A 12,805-nucleotide genomic window follows, 5' to 3' on the forward strand; every position below is an offset into this window, starting at 1 on the left:
AGTAAGAGTTCCAGACACTGTAGTAAATCTCCGAGCTAAAGACAATTTACGGGCCCTCAACATAGTTTGGATGACCGCCTCGGAGAAACCTTTGGCCCTCAGGAGTGACGCTTCAAGAGCCACGCCATCAAAGCTAGTCTGGCCAGGTCTGGGTAAACACAAGGGTCCTGAACGAGGAGGTCTGGGCGTTGAGGAAGTAGTAGAGGACGTTCCATCAATAGACCCTGCAGGTCTAAGAATCAATGCTATCTGGGCCAAACTGGACCGACTAGAAGTAGTATTCCTCCTTCTTGCTTGATCTTCCGCAGAACCCTGGGCAGGAGTGACACCAGGAGTGATTTGACAACCAAGCGTAGAGCTTGCGCCTTCAACGGGTCCGATGGGATGACCGTTGCGCAGAACTGGCGAGGGGGATGTCTCTTGAAAGAGACCGCGTACCCGTGAGAGATAACTTCCTGCACCGAGTCTGAAGTGGTCCTTAACCAGATCTGGGTGAACTGCAGGAGTCGGCCTCCAACCCTGGGGTCCCCCAGGGGGAGGCCCGCCCCGTCATGCTGGAGGCTTGTTCTGTTTGGAAGCAGGCTGACGGGCAGCCCAGCATTGTTTATGTTTGGGCTTACCAGTCTTGGAAGTACGACACTTGCTCGAGAACCCCTGACCCATTGATTTACCTGAGGTCCGAAAGGAACGAAAAGTAATACTTTTAGCTTTCGGAGCAGAAGGAGTAGTATTAGGAAGGCACGCAGTCTTAGCAGAGGCTAAGCCAGTCACAATCTTATCAAGTTCTTCTCCAAAAATGATGTCTCCCTTAAAAGGTCTTCTTGGAATCTAGGTCCACCTTCCAGGACCGCAACCACAGAATCCACTGAGCCAAAATAAACGTAGTGGACGCTTTGGATGCCAGAATACCTGCCTCAGAGGATGCCTCTTCAATAAAATGGGAGGCGGTGGTAATATGAGACAGACACTGTTTGGCAATGTCAGAAATATCCTAAGGTAGCACTTCCTCCAGTAGCTGGACCCACGCATCAATAGCTTTTGCAGCCCAGGAGACCGCAATAGTGGGCCTGTGAATTGCCCCAGTTAGGGAATAAATACACTTCAGGCATCCCTCCATCTGTCGGCTCCTTCCGGGAGGTGACCGTGGTGACAGGCAAAGAAGAGAAAACCACGATCCGTGCGACGTGCGAGTTGACCTGCAGTGGAGTTTCCCACTTGAAAGTTAACTCCGCAGGGATAGGAAAACGAGCCAACATCTTCTTGGATAGGGCACACTTCTTTCCTGGGGAGACCCAAGCCTCTTGCCGTATGTCAATTAAAAGGTCAGAGTGAGGAAAAACTACCTTTGCCACCTTCTGACGCTTGAATTTATCAGACTTTTTTGATGCAGTAGTGGGATCAGCTTCATCATCAATCTGGAGAACCATTTTAATAGCTTCCACTAATTCAGGGACATCAACCTGAGGTACATGCTCCCCATCAGAGTCCGCTGAGTCAGAATCAGTAGGATCTGTATAGGCCCCATCTTCATCAGAAGTATCTGAAACATGAGTGGATTTAGAGGAGGAAATCACACGCTTAGAGGGCCCCTTAGCCCTGAGGGCTGAGGTGTAGACTTCTGTTTAACCAAGGATTTATTCAAAACCTGTATCTGGTTAGATAGTGTGTCCGCCCAAGGCGGATTTGCTACAGGGACAATTTGTGGCTGAAATGGCACAGGAAGTCCCACAGGGGGCATAAGACGTGTTACCAAAGTATTTAACATACAAGAAAAGGCGGCCCACGGTGGCTCTTAGTTGCCCACGGGGGCCACAGGTGGAGTGGGAGATGTAAGGACCCAGTACCCACATCCCCAGCAGCAGGTTACCCTCCTGGTAAATCTGTGGGACCAGCACTGCCTGATGCAGAAGAGTCCATGAATTTCCGCCCTGTGTGGCAGACATTATGAGGAATGTAGCCGTGTAATACCGTAATCCCCTGGTTTATGTGCTAATAAAACCAGGACACAAACAGAGAAATGAATCGGTGTGGGGTGACTGAATTACACAGAAAAAATACACTGAGATGTATAGACTGTGTAGCACTACAGTATATATGTATATTTATAGACAAATAAATATGGACCCTGACGCACTTATGCTCACAGGGTTCAGAATATAGTGATAGCAAGGGTGTGAAACACTTGAAAAGGAGAGCACCCACAGTAGCTATATGTCACACTCAGTCACAAACACAATGCAGGAATAATGTACACAACAATAATACTGCACTGGACAGGCAATTTAAATACAATAGCAGATATGTATATGCAGAGAGATACAGTGGGGCAAAAAAGTATTTGGACAGCCACCGATTGTGCAAGTTGACCCACTTAAAAAGATGAGAGGTCTGTAATTTCCATCATAGGTACACTTCAACTGTGAAAAAACAGGACATCACACTGTATGATTTTGAAACAATTTACTTGTATATTCTTGTAGAAAAAAAATATTTGGACACCTACCAAGCAGCAAGATTTCTGGCTCTCACAGACCTGTTACTTCTTCTTTAAGGAGCTCTTCTATCCTCCACTCGTTACCTGTATTAATTGCACCTGTTTGCACTGGTTATCTGTATAAGAGACACCTGTCCACACCCTCAAACAGTCAGACTGCTACCTCTCCACCATGGCCAAGACCAGAGAGCTGTCTAAGGACACCAGGGACAAAATTGTAGAGCTGCACAAGGCTGGGATGAGCTACTCGACAATAGGCAAGCAGCTTGGTGAGAAGAGATCAACTGTTGGCGCAATTATTAAAAAATGTAAGGAATACAAGATTACTGACAATCTCCCTCGACCTGGGGCTCCATGCAAGATCTCACCTCGTGGGGGATCAATGATCTTGAGAATGGTGAGGAATCAGCTAAGAACTACACGGGGGGGACCTGGTCAATGTGACCACAGTCACAAAGGTTACCATTAGTAACACAATACGTCGTCATGGATTGAAATCCTGCAGCGTCCGAAAAGGTCACCCTGCTTAAGCCAGCACATGTCCAGGCCCGTCTAAAGTTTGCCAGTGACCATCTGGATGATCCAGAGGAGGATTGGGAGAATGTGATGTGGTCAGATGAGAGCAAAATCGAACTTTTTGGTAAAAACTCCACTCGCCATGTTTGGAGGGAGAAGAATGATGAATGGCATCCCAAGAACACCATACCCACTGTGAAGCATGGGGGTGGAAACATCACGCTTTGGGGCTGCTTTTCTGCAAAGGGGACAGGACGACTGATCCATATTAAGGATATGATGAATGGGGCCATGTATCGTGAGATTTTGGGCAAAAACCTCCTTCCCTCAGTAAGAGCATTGAAGATGGAACGTGGCTGGGTCTTCCAGCATGACAATGACCCCAAACACACCACCCAGACAACTAAGGAGTGGCTCCTTAAGAAGCATTTCAAGGTCCTGGAGTGGCCTAGCCAGTCTCCAGACCTCAACCTAATAGAAAATCTGCGGAGGGAGTTGAAAGTCCGTGTTGCCTGGCGACAGCCCCAAAACATAATAGATCTAGAGAAGATCTGCATGGAAGAGTGGGCCAAAATACCTGCTACAGTGTGTGCAAACCTGGTCAAGAACTACAGGAAACGTTTGACCTTTTTTATTATTTATTTTATATTTTTTCTATTTTCTCATATTCTTGGATCTATATAAGCCTATTTTTATTTATCTAGACTTATAAACTTTCTGGTATTCTCAAATTATGTGGTGTGAAATCCATTTACTAATAGAAACTGGCTAATGACAAAAAATGACAAAAAACAACGAAGAACAATATTTAATAAATAAAAGAAATTCAAAGTTAGTTTGCTTGTTTATTCTCTATCTTAATTTATCAAATGTGGAGTTTTCTCTATTTTAGACTAGTAAAAATTATCAACTTAAGATAGGTGTCTGAAACTCCTTAATAAATGTATATATATATATATATCTTTTGGTATAATATCTGTACATAAATACCCTTCATTCTGTCTGGGAGCTCATAATATTTGGGTACCCCTGTTTATTAACAAGAGAAAGCCGTTTGGTCAATAATATATATAAGATAGTAATATGGGACCAAAAGTGATGTCTGATCGATAGACAAGAATCATGGTAATTAAGTTAAAAATGTGAAAAAAATTTCTTACTAATGTATACAATTTGCTAGATTGACTCAGTAGATGTTCATTAGATAGTTAATTGTGTTGTATGATCAATTTTTAATTATAAAGAGTAACTTTCCATTATGTGCAGCGTTAATTTAAACATTTCAGCCTATTAAATAGATCCAGCTGATGCATGTAATTTCATTAGAAAGAGTATAAATATGTGACTGAATAGAGGGGAGGTATTCGTCCTGAGGAAGTCTCCGGTTGCCAAGGAGACGAAACGCGTTGACGCCCACTTTCCGAAGTTCAGCTGTTCGGCACTACTTGCTGACTTATCTTGCCAAACTGTCCCACAGCCAACGATCTCCACAGCTACATCCCATCACGGCTTGGATACACGCCGGGCGCTCCGGCCAGCGGCTCTCGGCGAGTGCGCTGACATCCGTCCAAGTGCTGTGCTGCAGACGTCAGGTTCTCTTCTTACCTGCACCGAGTGAGTGATATTGGCCGCTGCACTAAGGTCTAACACCCGGCTTGAGGAGATTACCATCACTACAGACGTGCAGCTTTCCGCTCTCCCGTACCGAGTGACTGCCACTGACCTCCGCAGTGAGGTCTAAACACCCGGTTTGAGGAGGTGGGTTTATTGGAGATCTTTATACAGTTTATTAAGAACTATATCTATCCGGAATAAAGCCGAGAGAAAAATTTACGGCCTGTTCAAAATCAGCTTTAACCAGTTACATTAAACTGTATACCCATTGATGTGCACATATAATAACGGATCCGGTTTATCCATACTCAGAAATTTGCACATGGGTAAATATACCTCAATATATACAAAAGTTTAACATCAGTCAAAGCTATAAATATATATTCCTTTACGAGACATTATACTAGTCACTGGGACGCCAGTGTACTTTCATTCATTACTTTTTAGTAATATTTTATTTCATTATATGTTATATTAATTGTGCTTATAGATTAATTGTTGTTTAACACATGCTGCTTATTCTGTACAAAATGTATATTGCCTTTTAATATTAGATAAAGAATTTATTATTATACGTACAAAGTTCTACTGAGTCAATTATTCTGTATGACAGACTGCACACCATAGTTTAATTTGATATAGTGGTTATATAGCGCAGAGTTTATTATCCTTTTCTTGTTTTTCAATTATTTGGCAACCTAGCTAGTTGTCCTACTCAGCAGCTATTGATGCACTTTGTGTAATTAATTACTAATTGGTATCAGCGCCGGAAGAATATCAGATAAGGACTGGTGTCTTTTTCTGTTTATTCCCTTGTGTTCTTCTTGTATATTGCTAATTTCTGGCTGCTATAAGTTTAATATATACTATCAATTAATTTAAACTTATTATAAAATACAAATTATCTTGACTTTTGTGTGTGCAGTCTGACATGGCAGAATTTAGAAGCTATCATGACAGAAAGGGGAGACGGGATTTATATTTATCTACCTTTTCATATGAAGCAGAGAAAGTGAATATTCAAACAGATCCTGATATGAACAGACTCTTCTACCAATTAGAGGATCTCCTAAAAGATGAGATGCGTAATTGGTGGGACAGTGTGTCATTACAGAGATACATTGATGCCAAGATCATCCCAAGAGGTTTAAGGGTTTATAAACACTTATCAATTAATGACAACCCTAACCTTCAGAAGCAATGGGATGAAGTCTTGGATCAATGTTCCCTATCCTTAATGAAACTCCTTGTTAAGTACAGAAATGAAAAGGTTGATAATACAGTGATTAAAATCGATAAGATCAAGGATGATTTACTTAAATTCAAAGAGAAACCTATTTTTAAAGAAAGAGATGAACAAATAAATGATAGAGTAGAAAAATTTGAGAAAGATCTGCTATACATTAAGAAAAAGAAATGGTTTAGAGACCAAGATGATTACAAAATGAATAAAATTAGAACATATAACAAACAAAAAACCAAGCCAGAAAGTACAGATACTAATTCACATAGTGAACGTGTATCCAAATCTACATGGACTAGAACACATCCCAAACCAGAAACAGGTACATATTCTCCAAGAAGAAATAGATCATATGGACAGTATAATACTTTTAGGTCAGGAAATAGATATCACAGAGATTACCAGGATAAACATGCTTCTGATGGAATTCCAGGTACTCCTCCAGGGGATTTTCCCAGGCAGAATATTTATCACCACCCAAATCCGTACAAAACATTATCAAATCATACACCGAAAAGGGCAAGAGAAAACGAGGATGTAGAGGTGGAGGAAAGAGATCTCAGAAAAACAAAATACAGATAGATAATAAAGGAATTCATAATCTCACATCCAAAAGTTTAACAAATGATCAGATATCACTTTTAAAAAAGGGTCTAAGCTTTGTTCCAAGTAAAGAACCCAATATCTTTGAGCTATTTGTCGATCTAAATAAATTCACGAGAGATCTTTGTAGAAAAAGATTTTTTGCCATCAAAAAATTAGAAAAAATAGATCCAAATGGGGATTTTTCCCCTATTGTTTTGGATGATTCTGATAGATCTAGTCTACTTACATTGGAGGAACTACTTCAGGAGAATGTTGATGCCGACAATACTGAATTGATGTTATTTGATATTACTAATCCAAATCCTGAATTATTACGTCCAAAATTCAAAAGGAAATCTAATTTTTTTCCCTTGAATCAAAAAAGTGCTGCCATTAGTGTCTTTTACAACAAAACATTGAAAGACTTCAAATCAATATGTACAAAAACAGATAGGAATAAGAGAAGGTCTACGGTTTATCATATGCAAAATCTTAATAAAAAAGAAAGAGAAGCGATAAAAGTATTGAGAGATGATTCCTCAATAGTAATAAAACAAGCAGATAAAGGGGGAGGGATAGTCCTACAATCTAGGGAAGATTATGTAGCAGAAGCTCATAGACAATTAAAAGATTTAGACTACTATACACTTTTAAAAAATAATCCCAGCAAACCCTTTATGTCAGAATTAAAAAGTTTATTACAATTGGCTAAAGAGGAAGCTGTGATATCAGAAGATGAGTATTATTTTTTGTTACCCACACACCCTATCACTCCAATTTTTTATCATTTACCCAAAATTCATAAAGATTTGTCACACCCACCTGGGAGACCTATTATTTCGGGAGTAGATTCACTTTCTTCTAATTTATCTCACTTTGTAGACTTTCATTTACAGAGTCACGTGGCCACCTTAAAATCCCATATCAAAGATACTCACCATATATTACAACAAACGGTAGGGAAAAACTGGACTGAAGGTTGGGGATTTCTAACCTTAGACGTCCAATCCCTTTATACCAATATACCACATACAAAAGGGATCGAATCTGCCAAATACTATTTGGATAAGGACCCCGATATGAATTCAAGCCGACGTGACTTTGTTCTGGAAGCTATTCTATTTATTTTGACACATAATTATTTTTTGTTTGAAGATTGTTATTACTTACAGCGTCTTGGAACGGCCATGGGGACCAGGTTTGCACCTAGTTTTGCTAACCTCTATATGGGCCGCTTCGAAGAAGATTACATCTGGAGCGGCCCATTTAGAGAGAACCTGGTCCTCTATGGCCGGTACATAGACAATTTATTTATTATTTGGAATGGGGGATCACAATTAGCACAAGATTTTGTCACATTTTTAAATGATAATGATTATAATTTAAAGTTCACTCACAATTTTGATTTATTCACTACTCACTTTCTAGATATCACATTATCAATCAGTAATAATAAAATTATCTCAACCAATTACGTTAAACCAGTAGGGGCAGGTAACTATCTTCACTATTCAAGTGGTCACTACAAACCATGGATAAGGAACATTCCAAAGAATCAAATTATTAGAATAAGACGAAATTGTTCGGAGGATTCCGCTTTCCAGTCACAGGTCGAAATCCTCTTACATCAATTTAATGAGAGGGGTTACCCGCCTCATATTATGGAGGAGTCTAAGAAGTTTGCCAACTCTCTCATAAGAAACATGGTAGAAGTTGAACCGACAAATAAAGTTTCTATAGATACTACAGCAAAAAAAGAATCTAAGACTAAGACTAAAAGCACATCTATAACAGGCTCTTTGAAGTTTATCTCTAAGTTCAATAACAAATCCAAGGATATAAAAAAGATTGTTCTTGACAATTTTGAGTTGGTTAGACAAGATTCTATTCTAAATAAATGTTTAACAGATAAACCGAAGGTTATCTTTAGGAGGAATACAAATCTAAAGGAGATGTTGGCTCCCAGTTATCTGAAACCACTTGACCTTAATGTTAATTCCTCTTGGCTACCTAAGAGACCATCAGGTAATTTTAGGTGTAACAAACAAGTCTGTTTGACATGTAAATATATGTTGAATAAAACTACAAATGTTAAATCTACAACTAATGGCAGTGTTCATTCAATTAAACAATTTATTAATTGTGATACAGAATATTGTGTATATCTGTTACAGTGTCCTTGCTCCCTCCAATATGTAGGGAGAACTATAAGACCTTTGAAGTCTAGATTCAGGGAACATAGACTAAATATCATTAAGAAACTACAAACTCACAGTGTATCCCGTCACTTTTCTAGGTTACACAATAGTGATCCATCTTTTCTTAGTATTGTTGGCTTAGAACAAATTTCTTGTACAAAAAGAGGGGGTGATAGGTTTAGAAAACTGTGCATGGGAGAATCCTCCTGGATTTTTAAGTTAGATACCTTACATCCGAATGGCCTTAATGAAGCTTTGGATTATTCTTGTTTAGAGTGACTTCATTTTATTTTATTTCCCTCTCTTATATTCCTATAATTTTTTATATATATATTTCTTTTCATTTTTCTTATTTTTTCTTATTTATTATAATTTTTTCTTATATATATTTTTTTATTATATATTTTTTTATTATTTATTATTTAATATTTTTTTATTATTATATTATTATTATTTTTTTATTATTTATTTTATATATTTTTTCTATTTTCTCATATTCTTGGATCTATATAAGCCTATTTTTATTTATCTAGACTTATAAACTTTCTGGTATTCTCAAATTATGTGGTGTGAAATCCATTTACTAATAGAAACTGGCTAATGACAAAAAATGACAAAAAACAACGAAGAACAATATTTAATAAATAAAAGAAATTCAAAGTTAGTTTGCTTGTTTATTCTCTATCTTAATTTATCAAATGTGGAGTTTTCTCTATTTTAGACTAGTAAAAATTATCAACTTAAGATAGGTGTCTGAAACTCCTTAATAAATGTATATATATATATATATATCTTTTGGTATAATATCTGTACATAAATACCCTTCATTCTGTCTGGGAGCTCATAATATTTGGGTACCCCTGTTTATTAACAAGAGAAAGCCGTTTGGTCAATAATATATATAAGATAGTAATATGGGACCAAAAGTGATGTCTGATCGATAGACAAGAATCATGGTAATTAAGTTAAAAATGTGAAAAAAATTTCTTACTAATGTATACAATTTGCTAGATTGACTCAGTAGATGTTCATTAGATAGTTAATTGTGTTGTATGATCAATTTTTAATTATAAAGAGTAACTTTCCATTATGTGCAGCGTTAATTTAAACATTTCAGCCTATTAAATAGATCCAGCTGATGCATGTAATTTCATTAGAAAGAGTATAAATATGTGACTGAATAGAGGGGAGGTATTCGTCCTGAGGAAGTCTCCGGTTGCCAAGGAGACGAAACGCGTTGACGCCCACTTTCCGAAGTTCAGCTGTTCGGCACTACTTGCTGACTTATCTTGCCAAACTGTCCCACAGCCAACGATCTCCACAGCTACATCCCATCACGGCTTGGATACACGCCGGGCGCTCCGGCCAGCGGCTCTCGGCGAGTGCGCTGACATCCGTCCAAGTGCTGTGCTGCAGACGTCAGGTTCTCTTCTTACCTGCACCGAGTGAGTGATATTGGCCGCTGCACTAAGGTCTAACACCCGGCTTGAGGAGATTACCATCACTACAGACGTGCAGCTTTCCGCTCTCCCGTACCGAGTGACTGCCACTGACCTCCGCAGTGAGGTCTAAACACCCGGTTTGAGGAGGTGGGTTTATTGGAGATCTTTATACAGTTTATTAAGAACTATATCTATCCGGAATAAAGCCGAGAGAAAAATTTACGGCCTGTTCAAAATCAGCTTTAACCAGTTACATTAAACTGTATACCCATTGATGTGCACATATAATAACGGATCCGGTTTATCCATACTCAGAAATTTGCACATGGGTAAATATACCTCAATATATACAAAAGTTTAACATCAGTCAAAGCTATAAATATATATTCCTTTACGAGACATTATACTAGTCACTGGGACGCCAGTGTACTTTCATTCATTACTTTTTAGTAATATTTTATTTCATTATATGTTATATTAATTGTGCTTATAGATTAATTGTTGTTTAACACATGCTGCTTATTCTGTACAAAATGTATATTGCCTTTTAATATTAGATAAAGAATTTATTATTATACGTACAAAGTTCTACTGAGTCAATTATTCTGTATGACAGACTGCACACCATAGTTTAATTTGATATAGTGGTTATATAGCGCAGAGTTTATTATCCTTTTCTTGTTTTTCAATTATTTGGCAACCTAGCTAGTTGTCCTACTCAGCAGCTATTGATGCACTTTGTGTAATTAATTACTAATTGGTATCAGCGCCGGAAGAATATCAGATAAGGACTGGTGTCTTTTTCTGTTTATTCCCTTGTGTTCCTCTGTAATTGCCAACCGAGGTTATATTACAAAGTATTGAGTTAAACTTTTTGATTGTCCAAATATTTATTTTCCGCAAGAATATACAAATAAATTGTTTAAAAGTCATACAATGTGATTTCCTGTTTTTGTTTCCAGATTCTGTCTCTCACAAATGAAGTGTACCTATGATGGAAATTACAGACCTCTCTCATCTTTTTAAGTGGGTCAACTTGCACAATCGGTGGCTATCCAAATACTTTTTTGCCCCACTGTATAACAATGCACAGCAGTACTGGATGTATAATCACAGAATAATTGTACCACCTATTCTGTCAGTAAAACACTTATTTCTTAACTAACACAGACAAAAGACAGGTAGAATACTCAAGTGTCCTGTATAAGCACGGCGCTGGAACAGGCGGCTATACAGTAGAGACCGCACCCAGCAATCCCATAGAGAGCAGCCCTTCAGCTAAAATGGCACTAGGTCTCAGCAGTGAGTGAGGGGAAAGTGAAAGCAGCTCCAGGGCAGGAACATCTGCAGTAGATGGCGCCTAGAGCTGGGGGGTGGGGCTACAGGCAGCGCTCTATCCCCACAATGCAGGACTTCACCACCGTAATTTATGGGGCCTAAAAGAAATGCCTGTGCTCCGTTTACTGCCCTGGTGGATATAGTGGGGTCTCTGAGCAGTACAGTGTCCACGCCAGCCGCTCGGTCCGTCTCCCATGGGCCGTGCGCGAATCGCGATTTGTACCCGGCGGTCCCCCCGAGGGACCCTCTTACCTCTCCCCCAAGTCCAGCAGCCACACGATCCTGGAGATGAGCAGCGGCGGTGTGCCAAAATACCGATGCGTCTCTGCTGTAAGTACCCGGGAACCAGGCCGCGGGAGTATACAGCGCCGCAAAGGGGAGATGATGGAGCCGCAGCACGGCATGTCTCCCAGACATAGAAGTGCTGCGGCTCAGTAGCATAGTAAAAGCTTTCTTCATTTTTTCAAAGTCTTCAGGGGCAGCCCCCTCTGTTAGTGACCTGCACTGCAGGCACCAACTTTAAAACTGAGCTCCTGTGCACAGAGGAGGGGTTATATAGCGAGGCGGTGCGGTGCATCCTGGTAACAGTCAAAGTTTTTAGCCTGTTGGGGCCTCGGATCAAGATCCAACTCTACACCCCGATGTTATTTCCTGTGGAATACCAGTGTACCCCACTGCAGAAATAATAGGATTTTAATACCTACCGGTAAATCCTTTTCTCTTAGTCCGTAGAGGATGCTGGGGTCACCATTAGAACCATGGGGTATAGACGGGATCCGCAGGAGACATGGGTACTTTAAGACTTTGGAAGGGTGTGAACTGGCTCCTCCCTCTATGCCCCTCCTCCAGACTCCAGTTATAGGAACTGTGCCCAGGGAGACGGACATTTCGAGGAAAGGATCTATTGTTAAACTAAGGTGAGATTCATACCAGCTCACACCTCAAGCATGCCACACAACGTGGCATTCAACAGAACACAAGCCAACGGCATGAACAATTGCAGCAACATGCTGACAATAAACGTAACACAACATGTGTGTAACCACAACTAATAACTGCAGATACAGTACGCACTGGGACGGGCGCCCAGCATCCTCTACGGACTAAGAGAAAAGGATTTACCGGTAGGTATTAAAATCCTATTTTCTCATACGTCCTAGAGGATGCTGGGGTCACCATTAGAACCATGGGGTTATACCAAAGCTCTAGAACGGGCGGGAGAGTGTGGATGACTCTGCAGCACCGATTGACCAAACTTAAGGTCTTCATCGGCCAAGGTGTCAAACTTGTAGAACTTTGCAAATGTGTTTGACCCCGACCAAGTAGCTGCTCGGCAAAGTTGCAATGCCGAGACCCCCGGGCAGCCACCCAGGAG

The sequence above is a fragment of the Pseudophryne corroboree genome, chromosome 5, assembly GCF_028390025.1.
Source record: "Pseudophryne corroboree isolate aPseCor3 chromosome 5, aPseCor3.hap2, whole genome shotgun sequence".
NCBI lineage: Eukaryota > Metazoa > Chordata > Amphibia > Anura > Myobatrachidae > Pseudophryne > Pseudophryne corroboree.